Source organism: Rhamphochromis longiceps, linkage group LG12, assembly GCF_057381845.1.
Source record: "Rhamphochromis longiceps isolate RC_006_pf linkage group LG12, R_longiceps_female_GT1.1, whole genome shotgun sequence".
In the NCBI taxonomy this organism is placed as follows: Eukaryota; Metazoa; Chordata; class Actinopteri; order Cichliformes; family Cichlidae; genus Rhamphochromis; species Rhamphochromis longiceps.
In genome coordinates this window covers 23,447,155-23,461,116 of record NC_140568.1, presented here as the reverse complement: position 1 = coordinate 23,461,116, position 13,962 = coordinate 23,447,155, and the positions used below count along the sequence as shown (strand labels likewise).

At 41.5% G+C, this 13,962-nt stretch overlaps 1 protein-coding gene across 1 annotated transcript in view; it reads right to left on the bottom strand.

Annotated features, from left to right (window-relative positions):
* The window catches only part of kiaa0825 (KIAA0825 ortholog), a 119,834-nt gene that overhangs the window by 49,008 nt on the left and 56,864 nt on the right, over positions 1-13,962 (bottom strand). The gene's annotated exons all lie outside the window — the stretch shown is intronic.

The window sequence follows — 13,962 nt, the reverse complement described above, 5'->3', positions numbered from 1 at the left end:
AACCCTTGTGATCCTTAAATGTTTCTTTCATCTGTTGAGGCAGTACAGAACCCCCCCCCCCAGCAGCAACTGTCATTTTGGTGCACCAGTCAAAACGATGATACTATGACTGATGACATTCATCACACATTATCAAATTGCGCAGATAATTGCCAGACATAAGGGGAAAGCCCACTCTAAATGCCCCAAACACTGAATGGCACTGTTGACTAAACCTTTACTGCAACATTTGATCCATCACCTTAACTGTATGGGCTTATTATTTGTGTATTTTATCACAGTTGGCAATAAACAATAAATTTTCCATGTTTATTTGCTTTATGTAATAACTCTGCAATCTCTATGCGTGCATGTGAGCAAGCGTATGCACGTTACATAAGCAGAAATCACATTAATGAGATCATACACTAGTGTTGAAAGTGCTAATTAGTTGCCGGGTTGAGGGTGAGGAAACTAGGCGAGGATCCTAGTGACTTCAACCATTGTTCCCTAATCCCCTTCGCACATTTATAATTCATTCTATCATGGGCGACAATGATACAGCAGCGCTCGTTTTGTTTCTTTTCCTTCTCTCCGGTTGGGAAGATGATGGTTTTCTTTTTCCCCCCTTTTTACTCACTTTCCTTCTTGCTGTGAGGTTTCGCTGCGATCATAATAAAATGTGCAGGAGAGGGATGTTCGCCTCGGGACCCGGCTGTCGGGCCACTCTGACAGCTTCATTTGTGGTGTCACTCTTAGATCCTTCCTGTCAGTGATATCCAATGCCATTGAACATATATTTGGCCCTCCAACCCAAATAAATAAATAAGTAGTTAACTGTGCAGTGCAAAGTCAAGTGCGGAAAGGTTTTCAAGCCAGTTGTCTCTTCGCTACATTTACTGTGAACTACTTTGCCTCCACCCCCTTTGCTCTCCCTCCACTGCAGCGATGCCTCTACACCCCCAGGGCTGATCCCTTTGTAAATGATCTCTGACGCAAACCCACATACACACACACACAAACAAACACACGGTAACATGCGCGCGCGCGCACACACACACACACACACACACACACACACACACACACACACACACACACACACACACACACACACACACACACGCAAACACAACCCTGTACGGAAATAACGGCAGAATCACTCCCAACACTAACTCCTTGTTGTTAAGATATGAAGAGTAAGGCGCAACACGAAACAAGAGAAAGACAAATACAGATATGCCAATACACGAGTTAGGTTGTGATAACAAAACAAAAAAAAAAGAAATAGCGAGAGGGAGAGCCGAAGGGGGAATGATTATGATCGGTGCTGTCAGGTCTAAGATGCTGAGATGACAGAGATATCAGCCATATCTGTTCTCAGTGATAAAGATACAGAGAGACATATATCAACCCACATTGGCCTCCCACTACGTGGACGCCACCTCCTCAAGAAGAAATGATGCGCCAACAGCATCCGGTACAGTGTGTATCAAATGACATGTTTCGTGTACGTGTAACACAATGATTTTATCAAGATACAAGTTATCTCATTTAATGGTTTTCTTATGGTGTGTGTTGTCAGCTCGTCAACATTGCTGTGCTGTTTTTCCCCCCACATCATGAACTAAATTTTAAAAATGTTTGCAAAATAATGGGTAAATCTGCTTTTTGGGGTGATACTGTGTGCATATACTGTATATAAGGGTAACAAGCAACTAAATTAGTTATAATATAAAAAGCAGTTACTCAACTGCAAAATTTTAAAAGACTGATGTGCTACACTGATCAATAATATTCCTTTAAAGCACATTTATGGTTATGTATTATGTATTTAGTTGCCAGTGACCCAACTCTTGCAATTACACGTGACATGTGGGTGCAGCTGTCTTATGTTAGCTGCAATATTTACAATTACATTAGTAACGCAAGGAGAAACCCCACTACTAATGCTACTGATACTACTACTTTAAAGTTGATATTAAATTCATCTGTAAACCTTCACTGACATCTTAACTTGTAAGCCCTGTGAATGAATGCTGACCTGTGCCCAACTTGGACTCTGTGAAAGTTGGGATAGGCTCCAACCCCCCGTGACCTAAGCTGGATAAGCGGAAAATGGATTGATGGATTGATCTTTTATTTCATTTTATTTTCCTTTACATTACCCATCCTTGCTGTATCCTCTAGTAGCACCTTAACATGATTAAGCTTTTAAAGTAATTCAGTGAAGAAGTGCAGTTAAGACTTTAAAGACTGCAGCAAAAACAAAAGAGTGGGGCATAAACGTGATTTTGAGGAGACATGCAGGGTTGAAAACGAATGCAACCAGAAATGTGAAAGAGCAGACCAGCGCAGACTCTGATGACTGACTATCCCCTCGGCTCAGTGATACGTTGCTTTTCTGAGGTGGAAGACATGAGCCCAATTTGTCCTGTTGCAGTCGTATGAATTCTGCCTCTCTGCTGTAGCAGGATATTTTTAACTGTCTAAAAAGCCCTGCTGTTCTGTATTTGTACTTGAGTTGAGCGAAAATCATTTTATATCATCTCAGTTTTTCAAAACTACTCAGATTTGTTTTCACAAATGCATCATAGCCAAAATAACAACAACAACACAGTGAAGCAAGACTAACTTTCAATCAACCAATCACCATAAATTCGTAAAACAAGAAGAAATACTTCAGTCCATTTACTGTAGTTTTCTTTGACACCTATTAAAACGTGTTTTGTCTTAGTAATGGCCTGAATATATCATCTAAGCATCTAAGACAAATCCATAGAAAGAGAAAGAGGAGGAAGTTCTAATCAAACAGCTATTCACACACACACACACATATATATATATATATATTATATATATATATATATATATATATATATATATATATATATATATATATATATATATATGTTGTGCCACAGTACCATATTTTTCCTTGTGTGTGCGAACAAGACAGAAGTGAAACATGAAATCAGAGATTAACAAGAGACTCACCTTCAGAGAAAGTGAGAATGAACAGGAAGAGAGAATTTAACCTCCTTTAAACTTCCTCCTCTCTCAGATGCACGTAAGTACTGGATAGAGTGCTGCTAGAAGGCTATATGAAGAGCACTGGGGAAGTCTAACCTTGAGTGGAAGACCTAGAAAAGAGTGGAAAACTTCAAACTTTTTACTCTTTTCAGAGACACATATGAAGAAGGTTGTTTTTGAAGGATAGTCAAAATGGAAAAGGTGCAGACGGGCTAACCTTGACAACAGTGAGGGGCAGAGGGAAGGTCTGGCACACTGTGACAAGAAAGACTCTTTCAGAGGACTAAGAGAGGAACACTCAGTCAGAAGGGGCTAGGCAGGCTGACTGATTGTGGGGTACAGCCCAAGGGTCACGCTCACTCTTAGTAAAGGCAGACACAGGCTGGACACACATACAAGGCTCCCACTCATTCACATAAAAAACAGCAACTTCAAAGTTCACACACACATGCGCACACACACACCTCACACACAAAATGCTCTATACCCCTCTGACCAGCTCTTCATCATTACAAGTCAAACTCAAGATGAAGAGAAGACAGATTACAAAACAGATGGAGTGATAGCAGGCCAGATAGGAAGAGACAGGACAGGGAGCCTCGACAGTAATCTAAATGTCCTTTCCTATGATTGTCATTGGCATTCTTATAGACTGGCATGTATCAGCACAATATATCAAATAATACCACTCACCATTCAGTCTGCTGTAAAGGGTAGACCTGTTTCCGTAATGTCATGGGCGGGAGGGGGACATCTAAAAAAGATGCTTCCAGCAAGCCTAAGCCCTGCATCCAAAGAATGCATCAAGATCACTAAATGTCTCCAGTGGCAAATTCAATCAAACCGACTGTTCTTAACAGTCATGACAAAGCAAACATGGGGAGGAAAACAAAGATGTTTTTAAAAGAAAATGACGCAGAGAAAGAATTGATTCCTGCACAAGCAATTCACCTCAGAAGATAAATTCCATCGGTTTGCCTTTATATTTCCTTTTTTTTCTTTGCCTTCTTTCCTTTTTCTTTGTCTTCTGTCAAAAACAACTTGGGCTAACATCAGAAGCTGTCACATCAAGGCCATCCCCTGCATCTTACAAAAGAGAGAATTCTGCAGCTGGATGGAGCCGCAAACCTCTCAGACACCGAGCCATCGTTTACTCGCAGGAGGTGTAAAGACTAAGGGGGGAATAAAGCTTTTTCTATTTCAGCCAGAGTTTGTGCCCTCAGGAGAAACCCATTATGAAACAGTGAAGGAAGTTTTCCATGGAATAACAGAACAAATAGGCATGGATGAAAAGCTCAGGGATGTAAACTCCAACCTTTTAGGCTATTTAAGAAGAAAAAAAAATGTAAGAATTTGTGCCGAGGGTATTATTCTCCTAAATGACTGCATTGTCACATGATCATTATCTGTCAGATACGAATGCCATGCTTATCAACCATAGCTACAGTGTAGTTGCAACCGATCACAACCCCAGTGCTATAACAGAGTCTTTCATCATGTCTGAATGGACACACACAAACGCACAAAGGTGCACACGCACTTTCAACATCAGCAAATGCTTTCAACCATCAACATCATAGAAGCTAGATAAGTGTGCCCCCTCTTTTGCAACAACCACTGGGGAGGTGAGAGGCCTTGTAGTCAACATGCTGAAAGACTACTCAGTGATCAAAGACTCAGAAAAACATGACCCATGATGGTTTCTCTGAGAAGATTGCAGAGAGAGGGAGCCAAAACAGGTAAAAGGAGAAAGAGTTGAAAGAAACACAAAGTAAAAAGCTGCAAAGGTGGGGAAACACCGAGTGGGAGAGTGCAATCATATTTGCCATTTGCCACAGCATGCCATATTTACAGTGCAGACTGACCCATAACAAGCAGTGGATATCAACACCTTGTTCTGAGCTGGAAGGGATTTTAAATCTATAATAACTGCTTATTTGCTATTTGATTCCTCTTATTGATTAGGGTGCTTGGACCTTCTGTACACCGATATACATCGCAGGAGACAAATACATAAATATATTTGTATATTTTAATGTTTATCAACGTACTAGTTAAGATGAGCGGCTATTCTTTGCAGTAGACAGCACGGACATTTGACATTTTATGCAAAATTTACACAAAATGTAAAAAAAATATCTTCTAAGATAGGAAATTATGTTTGATATAAAAAGGTATTTATTACAGAAAGCTGTAAGAATGCAAAGGCTTTTATAACCTTTGTCATATGCGTATTAGCTGATGCTGTCAAAAGTCTAAATCTACAATAGCTGTGAAATGGTTGCCCAAATCTCCTGAAAGCAAGTGTTAGTTTAAGTACAGTTACAGTTTTCAGGTGACCTATATAATATACTACATTCCCAAATTAGAATGGAGCAGAAGGATTCAATAAATAACCTCCGAGTCAGTGATATTAATATACATAATACCCACCCGTCACTGTAATTTTCCATACGTACAGTATAGAGTCCAGGTGGTGAAGGTGGGAAAATGGTGCTGTATCTAAATATGACACAGAGTAGAAAAGACGAAAGGAGAGGCATGAAGAGAGTGGTTTGATAACAGCTGGAATAGTCCTTTTGGCTGTCTATAGATTTGTTGAGACAAGTGTCAAGACAAGTGCACCTCTGTGCTTGCCTTAAATGGCAGAGGGGCAGAAGGGCGGGACAGACCATTTCAATTCAGCGAAAGCATGTCTGAGTGGGTCTGAGTGTTGCTGTGTGTGTGACCGCATGTGTCTTTTTTTGGAAACAAGAGAAAAAAGAGGGAAGGAGGGAGGGAGGGAGAATGGCGAAGAAAGCTCAGAAAGCTCAGAAAGAAAAAGTGAAAACATGTGTAGCGAGGACTCCTGTACAAAGGGTATTCTCACAGAGTACAGAGATGATGGCATTAGAATATGTACCCAGGGCCCAGGCCACTCTTGGCACTTAAAGAGCCCCTAAAGTCAAGTGTCAACTATTATGTGCCATCAGTGGTGACAAAAGGTCACAGAGCAGGATGGATGAGGTCAGCAATGGTACTCACGCACTTCCTCAACATCCACCATTTAGCTTAGCAGTCCCCCAGTGCTCGAAAAGAACTTGCTGTCACTTGGTTTGGAAAAAGGCTTTGCGGTAATAAGCACATCTATCCAGTCTTTTTTACGCAAGATTTTCTTGTGCAGGATAAAATAGCACTTAATTAGGTGAAGAGCGTCAATATTTGCATAGACTCGTTCAGCTAACGATGCGATGTTATGCGGCACGTGCATTAAAAAGCGGTAACATTCACAGATGTACCTCATTTCCCCCGATTAACTATCAAACAGGTACAAATAAAACACACAGGCAACATGCTGAATGTATAAAACGCTTCAGTTGTTTGCTGCTAAACCAGCTCTGTAATTACCTGAAGGATGTTTTAATTGTCGCATGTTCTACTCTTAATATTAGTCAACGCTTTAGCAGCTCTCCGAGTGAGATTGATTGGATAAATCAGTCGGAATTATGGGGAAACAGGAGGCCTGCCAATCAGCGACGTGTGTGTGTTCTCAGTGTGTGTGTAGCTGGGGACCTGCCAGTGCATGAGCGCATGTGCATGTTTGTTAGGATGTGAGTGTATTGATGTGTGTGTGTGTGTGTGTGTGTGTGTGTGTGTGTGTGTGTGTGTGTGTGTGTGTGTGTGTGTGTGTGAACGTACTGTATATAGGGCTGACAGCTGGGCTTGTTCAAAAGACTTACTGAGCATTCTGTCTGTTTGGGAAGCAACAAGCACAGTCTATCTGAACAGGGATCTAAACCCTGTGTCAACAGCATAGTACAACTGGTGTAAACAGTCCCTGAGTCAACATGCTATCATATCACACCAATGGGGAAGGAACTCTGATGTACTTTAGTGTAATGCGCAGCATTAATAGAGATAAGAAATACAACAAAAAGACCACTCTACTAGTCACAAATCAAAAAGAGAGCATTAAAAAAAACTAACAGTCCTATCCACAGCTTAACAGTGTTTACCTGTGCAAATCATGTTAGCGTGTGGAGGTAGGCACTGTGTTTCCACGTAGAATTTCTGTGAATCTGAGTGTGTGTGCAAATTCATATGACACCGTGTGTGTGTGTGTGTGTGTGTGTGTGTGTGTCAGTCCATCAGCGTGTCGGCGTCACAGCCCTTCACTAAGTCCCAGATTAACAGTGACAGGCAGAGATCCCTCTAATTATCTCTTCCTAGACCACATGCAAATGGCAGAGCCAAGTCGAGAGCAACGATTGGCTGGGGCTGGTTGGGCGCCTCTGATGGACTAATGAGCCTGGCGACAGGATACAACCTCGTGATGCACCCCCCCAAAAAAATGGAAAAAACCTCTCACCGCCTCACTACATAGCCTCACACAGGAGGGCACACAAACTTGCACAAACCTGTTCAAGCATTTAGATGATGCTCTTTTATTTACTATCTTGCACTGGCTTTATAGAGGTCCGGGGTCTTCTCTTACACTTTTCTAAGTAAATGGTCTCTGGGCACATACATAATGAAAAAAATATATATCCAGATCTAGAAATGTGTATACACTGCATGTTTATGTTGTGCCTTACAGTTAGTTTTTTAATCATTAACAAGTACAAGACCACCACTAGTGGATATACTTTCTTAGTTGACATACTTGTGCATAAAAGACAAAATGCCAAACATTTTTCATTTCAACTTTAATTTCACCATGTATCCTCCAATACACTAACCACACAACCAAACACATTCTGCAAGCTTAGAGGCTAACTCGGTATCAATTCCAGAGGATTTGAATAAAGATGGCACATGGAATAGTAAAAAGGATGGAAACGCATACAATGATGGACTGGAACAGACGGTCACAAACTGGCTCTTGACAATGGACTGCTACAGTCAGCTAAAAAGTCATTTCAGTAAATCAGCAGGAAACATGGCAACAGTGTCAAACAGTCCACCACGTCTTGAACCGAGTCCCAGTTCATCTAAACTGGTTGACAAAACTGGTTCCAAGGGCAAAACATGGAGTTATTTCGCTGACAGAGCTCACCAAAACAAATACCCAGTGGACATGCTAGAAATCCAAAGACAAACTTGATCCAAAGCTGGCAAAGTCAGGTGCAGTAACAAAATGCATGGTGGCTGCAAGTGTGATAAAGTATCCAGTGACAACTGCAGCATGTTACTACTTTTGTTTTGGTATTGTAGAAGTATTTATTTTTCAGTTAATGACAGCATTCTTTACAGCTGTGCAAAGCTCACAATGTCTGAGGACATTTGATCTCAATGCAATGTGAAAAAGCTCAGCTGGCATTGAGATGACATGAGATATCGTGCATATCTCATTTTAGTAACGCTACTATAAGCCTGCTTTCACATGCTTAAACATTTCTCTTTTATTTTTTTACACTGGAAAAAAGTAAAATTGGAAAACTTGATAAAAAAAGAAGCCACATCGCTGAAAAATGGCTGTTTCTCTGTTCAGTCAAACTTTGTTTAAAAAGCTGCCCATAGGCCTTGTGTAGTCAGATGTAGTTAAATCTTGCAGGGCTCCAACTATGATGGTGTCATTCTCCAAAAACCTGGCATCATAACAAGAGAATTTCCTTCCCTTCTGCACCATTTCCCATTCTGACAGCAAAAGCATGTGGAATACAGTCTTTATTTGCAGCATCAAATACCCCAGTGTGTTTGAGGAGCCTTGGGAGTTGCCATTTTTAATCAGGAGAGGGTGGCTTTGTCTTGTCCTTGTTCCATCCAGCATTTCTATCTGTGCTGGGAGGGCTTTTCAGTAGATTAAGCAGCATTTTCATTTAGCTCTGGTGTTAGAGTCACTCCAACTATTTATCCATCCAAAGTCTGAAGCTGGAACAGTCACAGAGATTGCTATTTATACAATTAAATTACATAAAAAATGCATTTTTTTTAAAGCAACGTCAGGTACAGTAAGTTGACAAAGGATAACAGGATAATCTAGTTCAGCTTGCTGTGTGGAATAACCAACGTGAAGCGAGGGTTATGATGATGAGCAGCAATATTATAGAAATTACTGGTAATAACTGTAACTAATTTAAACCCATTCGGAGTTGGGATTGCAGAAAAGTTTTGTGACATAATAACCCAAAAGAAATGGGAAAACATATTTTGCACATGCCAGCATTTCCATGAAGAGGGTACACATGATAGTCCTGAGTGTACCTGGAATTTCCAGATACTGACAAAATACTAAAAGGAATACACTGACTCACCTAACAAATTGCACCATATTCCATAATATTCTACCAGATTATCAACTTTTATTCAGGGAATGAACAAGGATTCATGTAATTTAGGAGATAATCTGAAGTGGTGTGGTCAGTGTTTACCTATGCTGTAAGTAAATTCAGAGAACAGAGCATTGTGCAGTAATGACTGATGTCTTGTGTCCCCAAAATGGTTTGACCATGACCACTCTCTGAGAACATGGATTTTTCTCGACCCTCGAGATGGTTTTTAGAGGGACAAGACAAATATTTCAGATGTATCACACTGAGGCATCATGCTGGAGGTGAGAGGAGGTAAAGGGAGAGTGAGAGATTAATACAACAGAGGGGGAAAGAGAGAGAGAGAGAGCAGAAAAGTGCAGCCTGCCTGCCTGGCTGACAGTTGACTCTGTTGGATGTGACTTTCACAGTCTGCTGGCGGTTTGTGTGGAAGCCATCACATCTGTGACTGGCCGTTTGATTAATGAGCCTCTCAGCCTGTCTGTGCAGTTTGAGGAGGGGCCACGGCCTTATCCCAGGCATCACTGATTTATTCGCCTTTGGAGCAAACCTCCAAGTATCACACACGCTAAAAATGTAATGTTGAACATTCAAACACACGCGGCCCGACACATGTACGCCCTCTGTGATATGCTTACAGTATACAAGCTGGTGCAGTGCAGATGCACACAAGCAGGGATGGGAACAGAGTGATGCGCATAAGCTCGTCCCTCTTCTTCACCACCTGCTTACGGCTAATGAAAACCTCAATGTGTCAGTGCTGTCCAGGGGTAGCGAAGACAAAACACGCCATGTATAACCAAGCAGACAAAAGATGTATTCTGTCTCCACCAACACAAACTCCCATCCCAAGCTGTCAGTCAGTAGAGAGGACACCCAAGGAGATCTACGAGAGAAGAAAGAAGCCCTTCCTCAATGACACCTCACACTCTCCTGATTTTCAAAAGTGACAAGTCTTTTGAATTCGTGGCCTCGCAAGATGGAGAGTCTGATGATGGCTTGAGAGCATTTCTTCTTGTTTCTTTGGCAGCGGCAGCCGTGAAATGTCACTCTGGCTAACCTTGAAGCTCTTTTCTCCTGCGTTGTTTAATGCTTCCAAGACTAGGGCAACCAACTGCTCAAAACGGTACGGTACCATCACCCTTAAAGTCAGATAAATGCTTTGAGAAATACTTCCAGGTACACAAATGTGCATTAGTGCGTGCATGCCCTCACAAAAAGATGCACACGTGCTCACACAAATGCACAAAGACGAGCGTACACTCACTCATTCCCTGAAGCGTAAAGTAAGACCATTAATCCAGACACACTGAGATCCAGCTTCTCCCCAGGTTGATCAGCGTCCGTGGAGAAAGACGAACGTTCTGACATATTTGTTTTTATTTTATTCCCTGAGAAAAAGGCCCGCCATATGGCAGCGCCAAGGAACAGATGGCGATTGCCCACTTCCTGAAAGCACAAGCGTCTATCGCCGCAATTTAAGGAGCCGCTCAAGCAAGAGAATGCCACAGACTGGCATTTTTCCACAAACTGCTATTGTTATAGACCAGAGGGGTAACAGAAACAATGAGACAATTCAGAGAAAATGGTTTAGTGTTCAGTAGTTATACTGTAGCTAACTATATTAAGCCAGCAAATCTAGAGGTCAATACTACTAGTACCCTTTTACTGTCAATGTGTGTGTAATAAAATCGTACCGAGCAGTGCTTACTCAGAAAATAAGGTCTAAATATAGCACAGCTACAGTATATCTAACTCTGAATTTACTGCGGGCCAACGCATGACGTCTTTCTGTTGCTCCACGCTGATTTTAAGACCGTGTACCCGGAGCAGTAGAACTAGCAGATCTAAGCATGAATGTCCTTGGACGATATTAGATCCTTATGATGGAGTGGAAGAGTGCCAAGTGACACATGAGGCTTCATCTCTCATACTTGGCTACCCCTTAACAACCAGGTCAGGGGACCTTCTCTGACATATAGGTGCAAGGAAACTGTTTCAAAAAGTCACCTTAGCAGATGACAGCTAAAATGTGACTTTTGTCTGTTGCAACACATGACACTTTTTCAGACTTGTTTCATTTTTCCACGGATGGAACAGAAAAATGACATAAAAGACCGTAGCACTCGAAGGCCTTGGGACGCAATCAGAGTCACAGAAGAAAGAGAAGGGTCAGCACTCCTGGCATTATTTCCAACCTACAAAGGGCCTGAGCTGTGTTTTTTTTTTTAAATTGTTTTGTATAAAAGTACGCTCAGACAGAGTTACAAGTGTTCACTAAAGAAAAGGGGATTTGAAAGTGCGACCAAGGACAAAGCAGTTGACTTATCCATTTGCAATCTATTCGCTGAAGAGAAACTTCAGCATCAGTTGAAGCACTTAGTGCTTTGACTCAACGCTTCTGTAACAAAGAGCGGTTCATAACTTGAAGTCAAGGAATGAGACAACCTAGACAAATTTCAATTCGTAATGCATGGAAATTAATATAAATGCATTCAGTACAGTTTGTTCAAGGTGAAATGTTAAGTATATATGAGCATGTAAGGAAGATACTTTTTTTTTCCATATGCAAAAACTTTAAATCTGTTAGAGATAAAGGAAGACACTGAAAACTTTAGGGTGGCTGAATTTTACTAGTTAGTTCTGCTGTTAGACCTTGATTCACAAACAGAGCATGTGTTGTTTCTCTGGTATAAGCCTATCATAAGTCAGCTGCACATCAGTGTCTATAAAGATGTCCATCCATGTAATAGAGGTACTTTCAGCTGCTAACAAAGGGTTGCCACAGCAGGTAGCTCTTCATGTTTGATTTTTATGTCTGATGTCCTTCCTGATGCATCCAACAAGGGATTTGTGTCTCCTCCTGGAGCTAAAACAGGGATCTTTTGATTTTGCAAAAGTAGAATTCAGAGCCACCCATCCATCCATATAATAAGGGGGAAAATAAGGCAAGTAAAGTAAAAAAAATATCTATTTAGCAAAGCAGTTAGCCTTCCTTAATAGGTTTTTGAGGCCTATCATTTATCACAGCTGGCCAAGAACCAACAGGTTGGTCAGTTTCCCAGACAAACAATCAAAATTTGACCCTGCCAGGCAGTACTCCATCAAACACATCCACTAATCACTGCTTCTTACATTGTTTTTAACAGTAACAACGTATTTAACAAAGCCAACCCACCATTTAGTCAGAAAACTAGTGTTTTTTTACATAAGTAATCCATCTGCCCATTAATGTATCAAGTCTGCCAGGAAGCCAGGTCATATAGTCAACCCTGGAGGTCCTTCAGTAGTATTAATCAGTCTGGTTTCTGCTGAAAAGCTCAATCTGTAGATGATGGATGAGCTATCATGCCAAGGGAACTGAAGTGACAGGTGACAAAGAAGGACACACATATCTGTATAAATCCACTCTCCCTCCTGTCTGGCCCGAGCATTACACCGTCAAGGTAGCAGGGTGAAAGTGTATGTATACGCATGTGTGTGTACGTGTGTGTGCCGACATAGTGTCTCAGCATGTGTCCCGCTCTGCTAATGAAGTCATCTGAACAGTGATTTAACAGCCCTGGTTTAAAAGCCTACCGCCCCTTAACTCATAGCCTTGCTCCATTAGAATGTGATATAAACCCTAGGCACAATAACTGTCCTGCCACTATCACAATATATAGGAGGCCAATGGGCCACACTGCTAAGTCACACAGCCCGGGAGCAGAAAAAAATATTGACTGTGTACAGGAAGAGAAAGTCATTCAAGGAGACTAAAAGTTAGAAGGTAGAAATTCACAATAAGGTCACAATAAGAGGACTTTTTATACTGTACGGGGTAGAAACATTACTATTAAAATCATCAAGAGGGTGAGATATGCTGTGGCTTTTTCAGCAACTGGAAGCAGTGAAAGAGTAATTGTTGTGAAGTGAAAACAGCCGAAGGCGCTTCGGCCTGTGGTTACGCAGAAAGTGTTCCTTATCTACACTAACAAATGGATCAGTGGATGAGACATCAGTGTGCTTATCCCATGAACGGCCTTCTATAGCTTGAGGGATATTTCTGAGTCACAGATTGATCTGAGAAAAACTTTGACAGCTTACATGTCGCCAGTCCATGAAACTAACTTCCTGCTCTGTGCGAGCAACTTGTGCTGAACCAAAGCCATTCTCCAAATCCTCCATGAAATCTGTTCCTCTGGCCCAACAAAGACAGGCTAATGAGGCAGATGACAGAATCTCAGACACTTTGATACTATGAGATTAGGGTGAATTATATAACCTTTAACCCCTCCCACTCCCATCTTCACACTTTTTGAATCCTTGTCAGAAGTGATATGCTTTTTCTCCGTGTCGCTCACAATCTCAAACTTCAAGTCCAGACCCTCTTTTTCTATGTCTCTTGCTATCGGACTTCATATCCTCTTCTTTCAGTTTCTATTCATGAATGCTGAAACACTAATTTGGCTCAGTCAAGCAATGACAGTATCTGTTTTAGCATGCAACAAAGCAGCGTATAAGGGGCGGAAGAATAGAATATGTGTATGTGGGTGTGGGAAGAGGGGGTAGAGGCATGGAGGCGACAAAGCTCGTCACAGCGTAGCACAGAGCTGAGTACTTCACCCTTATTAGGCCCGTGTCCTTGGCAGATGCAGAGCTTGCCCTTTGTTAGAAAGGTGTGTGTGTGTGTTACAATGGCAGTGATTTAGAATGGATTGGG